At 41.6% G+C, this 6,317-nt stretch overlaps 1 pseudogene; it reads right to left on the bottom strand.

Annotated features, from left to right (window-relative positions):
* Positions 1 to 240: 240 nt before the first annotated feature.
* On the bottom strand, positions 241 to 938 carry LOC102478221 (splicing factor 3B subunit 6 pseudogene; annotated as a pseudogene).
* Between the last annotated feature and the right edge of the window lie 5,379 nt (positions 939 to 6,317).

The following is a 6,317-nucleotide window of genomic DNA, read 5'->3' as shown; positions in this document are numbered from 1 at the left end:
GCGCACGCGCCCTATAGCAAAAACCTCTCCAAAAAAAAAAAAAAAAAACAGAATTATGGCACAAGTTTACTTTGGTGCAAAAAAGAAATTTGAAATCCATGCATAGTTTTTTTATAATTCTTATTTTCCATGAATTATTTGAAGTCTGACAAACAAACAATAAATAGATGAATGCATTTGACTGTTCAACGAGTCAGAGAATTCTATATACCAGAAAACTGCTGAAAAGAGTCTTTTTTTTTTATAAAAAAGCTACCAGTTTATTAACATATTATGTTCTAGTATCTATTAAAGTTTCAAATGGGACATTTTAAATCTCAAATAAGAAATCACAATATTCTCTATTAATTAAAAAGGGAAAAAAAGGGAAGTGGTGAGGGTGGTCATTCTTGGGTTTTAGTCCAAAATGTAAGTGTGGAAAATGTTTATTTTGGTGGGTCTGTGTTGATGCCATACTTCTCCTTGAGAAACTTCAGCTGTTCCTCCTTCTTCTTTGTGTCCATCTTCTGAAATGCCCTGTTGGCATTATAGTACAAAACCACAAAGTATCTGTTACAAACATTGAATCCTGACAGGTGATCACACACATTCTTGGCATCAAAGATGTCTTCATATACCACGTAAGCTGTCCCTCTGGTTTCAGGTGTGTTCCTCACTCTGATCTGACGAACAGGTCCGTATTTCCCAAATATATCATACATTTCTTCAGCTGTGATTTTGTATGGCAAATTTCTTATATATAAAATCCGATTTACTTCAGGTGGAAGTTGAATGTTCGCCCTCTTGGCCGCTTGCATCGCCATCTTGGCGGGCTGATGAGGTTACCGCCTCCAACACTGGGATGCCTCTGGACAACTCGGAGCTCGTTCAGCTTCGAGCGCGACACAGAGTCAGACGCAGGACGTCAACATCCAGGCTCGCAGGAAGTTGTTATTAGCACGGCCCCTGAAAAGAGTCTTAAGGGTAGAACTAATTAAGGAAAGTAGCATGCTCTAGAAATTTCTTGGCCCTGAAGAGATGTCTTCTAGCTTTTGCCATAGGATGGGTGCCACCACACCCCATAGCTTTTAACCCCTACCCCCCTGCCCCAGCTAGACTAAGGAACTCGCTGTTCTCTAGGGCAGTCAGCTCTTTCTGTTTCTGAACCTCCATGTATGTGTTTCCTTTCACTTGGAACACTTTGCTCTGATACGATTATCTCACCAAGATACTAACACAGTTTAAAGATAATTTTTTGTTTTAAAAATGCGTTTATCATTATTAGCTACTGTGTTTCATCTCTACGTGTACAATAGCATCTTCTTCCTCAAGGATGCCACAAAAGTGATTTATGTACCAGCCTCCTTCTTGATCCTAAGCTCATCAATACCTCTGAGACTGCCTGTGCAGCGAGAGTGTATTACGTAGTATAAGGCGTTCAGAAAGCACTCTATTTCCCCTCTCTAGGGCAGTGACATATTAACTTTACTAATGATTTGAGAACAGGAGTTAGCAGACTTGGATCTTAGTTGAGATTCTGATAAATTGACCTTGACTAGTCAGTTTAGTTTCTCGGGTTTCCAGTTCTGTATTTGCAAAATAAGGGTATCATATAAAGTTTCCCCAAGCTCTTTGTAAGTTCTCGAATTAGACAATAGATCAAATAATTTTTAATTACTATATTAATTTAATTTTTTTTTTGGAGAGGTTTTTGCTATAGGGCGTGTGCGCTTGCCAGAAAGACAGAGAGAGACAGAGAGACAGAAAGTGAGAAATCACCCCCTAGGGGGATGGTCACGCCGCAATCCCTTCTCCTTCTCTCTGCTCTGGATCTTGGGCACACACACACACACACACACACACACGCCCGGCGTGAGTTTAAGTCACCAGGTCTGGGATTTGAACCACGGTTGGCTACGTGAGAGTTCAGCGACGTAGTCATTACACTAACTGCTGGTCCCCATATTAATTTAATTTTCATCACTCAATAACTACACTTTTTATTTACTCAAATAATATTGATAAATGCATGTTCTGCAGGAATCTTTCAATTCTTTCTTCTCATTCTTTATACTGCTGCACAGTTTTTCATGATATGGATAGGCTGTTACTTATTTCATCATTTCCTTGTTGATTGACATTACTATGGCCTCTAATGTCTTATTACAGCATTAGAGTAACGTCCTGGTAAGTTGCATTTTTCTCTTATATTTCTGATTTACTTACAGTAGACAGTCTGCCTTTGTCCCATTCACAAATCGGCTAGGAAAAATTAAAATAAAGGTCTCCAGTGTATGCAGGCACTCAGAAGTCTCCTTGAGATAGATGGGGATAGAAAATGTGACAAGGTGTTTTCACTTGAATGCTATAGGAAATATGAAAACTGCAAGCTGGAGCTATATGAGCATATGCTGTGGGCAGTGGTCCCTCCAAAGAGAACATCAGGGTTGACATGTAGGGTGTTGATTCCCTTGTAAGTTCAGGCCAGGATCGAACACTACAGGGGCTCAGAGGGAAAGAAAATTGTTGAGAGGGAAAGAAATCAAGGGAAAGAAATCCTTGAGAGAACTCAGGAATCCTAAAACAGGAGTCTCTGCTGAGTCACTAGAGCCATAAAGACAAGAGACAACAGAGAATCTTATACCATACTCCTTAATATAGTATCACTGTGGGTCTTTTGAAAAAAAAAAATGTAATCACTGACCACAGCAGGAAGGAACTTAGAAGCTTCTCTCATGATAATGTGGAAGCTGCGGAGGGATGTCAGTGGCCACTCTGACTTAAAATGTTGACATTGGTGACAGAGAAGCCCTAGACTAGTGGGAGGCACCACCTCAGAACAAAATAGCAAAGGAAGAGTGAGGGGACCAGTCTTTTTTTTTTTTTTTTTGGAGAGGTTTTTGCTATAGGGTGCATGTGCTCGCTAGACAGACAGAGAGATAGAAAGCGAGAAATCACCCCCCAGGGAGGACAGCCATGCTGCAATCCCTTCTCCTCCATTCTCCTCTTGGGATCTTGGGTACGCGCCTTGCATGAGTTTAAGCCACCGGGTCCAGGACTCAAACCGCAGTCAACTACATGGGAGTCCAGCAACATAGCCATCACGCTAACTGCTGGTCCTGAGACCAGTCCTTCTTGAGAGGATCAAGCAGCCTAAGGTAGCGGGATGAACTGACTTCAAAGGCAACAGTATCTACATGACCTATGCACTAAGAGCCAAGGAGCAGAGTCAATGCCTGTGCCCCAGTGGAAACTGAAGCTGGTCTGGAAATCATCTGTCTCTTTTCCCATTTTGTTTCAGAGGTAGAGACCACAGAACGTGGAAATGGGTTGGCTGAGACTGGTGGAAGGAAGAGAGGGGAAAAAATGAAACCTCAAAGAGGAAAAAGTGAGAGAGAATGAAGCCTAGGCCTTCTCTCCCTAGTGGTGATAGGCACCAGAAGTGAAAGAAGTGATGTACTTTATTTCTCTCCTTCCCTACCTGATGGTATAGATATTTTTGAAAAGGAAAAAGGATGTACCCCAGCCTGGCTAATTATACCAGATACCTAATGGACACAGCCACAGTCCCAGTGGCGGCAGAAGACAGGTGCTACTCTTCTCAGGAGTATCAGTACTGAAGGTATTAAAAATAAAAAAATCTTCCTATTTGGTTAAACACACAGTACTCAATTTTCTTAGGAGTTTGTAAAAGTGTGTTAGTCCATCTGGTTATGATTTTTTAATATTCTTTAATAGTCTCATTTTCGTATCAATTAGTCAATGCCTCTTTTTTTGACAGGGGGATTTTTGCTATAGGGTATGTGCACTCACCAGAGAGACAGACAGAAAGCGAGAAATCACCCCCTGGGGGGAATGGTCATGATGTATTTTTTTTTGTTTTTTTTTTTTGGAGAGGTTTTTGCTATAGGGTGCATGTGCTCGCTAGACAGACAGAGAGATAGAAAGCGAGAAATCACCCCCCAGGGAGGACAGCCATGCTGCAATCCCTTCTCCTCCATTCTCCTCTTGGGATCTTGGGTACGCGCCTTGCATGAGTTTAAGCCACCGGGTCCAGGACTCAAACCGCAGTCAACTACATGGGAGTCCAGCAACATAGCCATCACGCTAACTGCTGGTCCTGAGACCAGTCCTTCTTGAGAGGATCAAGCAGCCTAAGGTAGCGGGATGAACTGACTTCAAAGGCAACAGTATCTACATGACCTATGCACTAAGAGCCAAGGAGCAGAGTCAATGCCTGTGCCCCAGTGGAAACTGAAGCTGGTCTGGAAATCATCTGTCTCTTTTCCCATTTTGTTTCAGAGGTAGAGACCACAGAACGTGGAAATGGGTTGGCTGAGACTGGTGGAAGGAAGAGAGGGGAAAAAATGAAACCTCAAAGAGGAAAAAGTGAGAGAGAATGAAGCCTAGGCCTTCTCTCCCTAGTGGTGATAGGCACCAGAAGTGAAAGAAGTGATGTACTTTATTTCTCTCCTTCCCTACCTGATGGTATAGATATTTTTGAAAAGGAAAAAGGATGTACCCCAGCCTGGCTAATTATACCAGATACCTAATGGACACAGCCACAGTCCCAGTGGCGGCAGAAGACAGGTGCTACTCTTCTCAGGAGTATCAGTACTGAAGGTATTAAAAATAAAAAAATCTTCCTATTTGGTTAAACACACAGTACTCAATTTTCTTAGGAGTTTGTAAAAGTGTGTTAGTCCATCTGGTTATGATTTTTTAATATTCTTTAATAGTCTCATTTTCGTATCAATTAGTCAATGCCTCTTTTTTTGACAGGGGGATTTTTGCTATAGGGTATGTGCACTCACCAGAGAGACAGACAGAAAGCGAGAAATCACCCCCTGGGGGGAATGGTCATGATGTAATCCCTTTTCCTCCATTCTCCTCTTGGGATTTTAGGCATGCATGCACATGTGCCTGGCATGAATTTTTTGTTTTATTTTTAAATTTCATTGAACTGTATTTATTTATTTTTTAATTTGACCAGAGAGGGACAGAGTGCAAGAGAGAGAGAGAGGAAGTGAGAAAGCAAGCTGCCAGGTCCAGGACTCGAACAGCTGTTGACCATGTGGGAGTCTAACACCCTTAACCACCACACCACCTGCTGGCTCCCCTGGCAGGAGTTTATAAACTGCCAGGTCCAGGACTTGAACCATGGTCAACTACATGAGAGTACAGTGACAAAACCATTACACATCTGCTTGTTCCAGTCAATGCCTTTAAACATGTATGTGGGGTTGTCAAAAGCTCATGAAAAATGCATGTTATGGAAAAAAATGCACACATTTCAATCTTTTTTGCACAAAAATAAACTTTAATTGCATTTTCTACAGTTACTGAAGTTCCCTCACATATGAATCATAACTTTTTTCATTAATTACACAAGTGATACATATTTATTACATGAACGGTTAAATTAAAATAAATGAATAAATAAAGTTCAATAAAATAATTCCTTTTTTTTTTTTTTGGAGAGGTTTTTGCTATAGGGAATGTGCACTCACCAGAAAGACAGAGGAGACAGAGAGACAGAAAGTAAGAAATCGTCCCCTGGGGGGGGACAGCCATACCGCAATCCCTTCTCCTCCATTCTCCTCTCAGGATCTTGGGCACGCATGAACACACACCCGGCGTAAGTTTAAGCCACTGGGTCCAGGACTCAAATTGCGGTCGACTACATGGAAGTCCAGTGATACAGCTATCACACCAACTGCTGGTCTTGCAATAAAATAATTCTTTAAAAAAGCATGCCAAGGGCACATATGGATGTACCTAGGATCCCGACAGGAGGGGAATGGAAAACTAGAGGAAAAAGGCTTGCAATGTGACCAGGCCTTTTAGAGTGTGCTTTCTCTCTCTCTCTCTTCTTATGCACATGTGCACACCTTCTAGCAGAGAAGAAAAAAGAGAGAAGAAAGGAAGGAAGGAAGAAAGAAAAAAGAATTTAAAAAAAAAAGATTCCTGGGCCAGCTGATTGCATGGTAGTTAAGGGGGCTGGATCCTACTTGGCCAACTACACGGTTCAAATCCTGGATCTAGCAGCTTAAAAAACAAAAACAAAATAAAACAAAAAAGACCAGCCTGGACAACATATTGAGATCCTGTCTCTTAAAAAAAGAAAAAGGATGTTCGTGCCACTTTCCTCTCAGTTCTACTCCCTCCTCTGGATCTTGGTCCCTGAAACTGAAATTGAAAGAAGATAAGAAATTGGCACAAAGTCACACAATTAGTAAAAGTTAAAACCAGGATAAATCCCAGGAGGGAGCCTCCAAGGCCGTGTCTTGGAACATAGCTCCAGTTAGAGGGTGCCTTTTAAGATAATCGAGATCAGG

This window comes from Tupaia chinensis, unplaced genomic scaffold, assembly GCF_000334495.1.
Source record: "Tupaia chinensis unplaced genomic scaffold, TupChi_1.0 Scaffold000549_1, whole genome shotgun sequence".
Classification (NCBI taxonomy): domain Eukaryota; kingdom Metazoa; phylum Chordata; class Mammalia; order Scandentia; family Tupaiidae; genus Tupaia; species Tupaia belangeri.
This window is presented reverse-complemented; position numbering and strand designations above follow the sequence as displayed.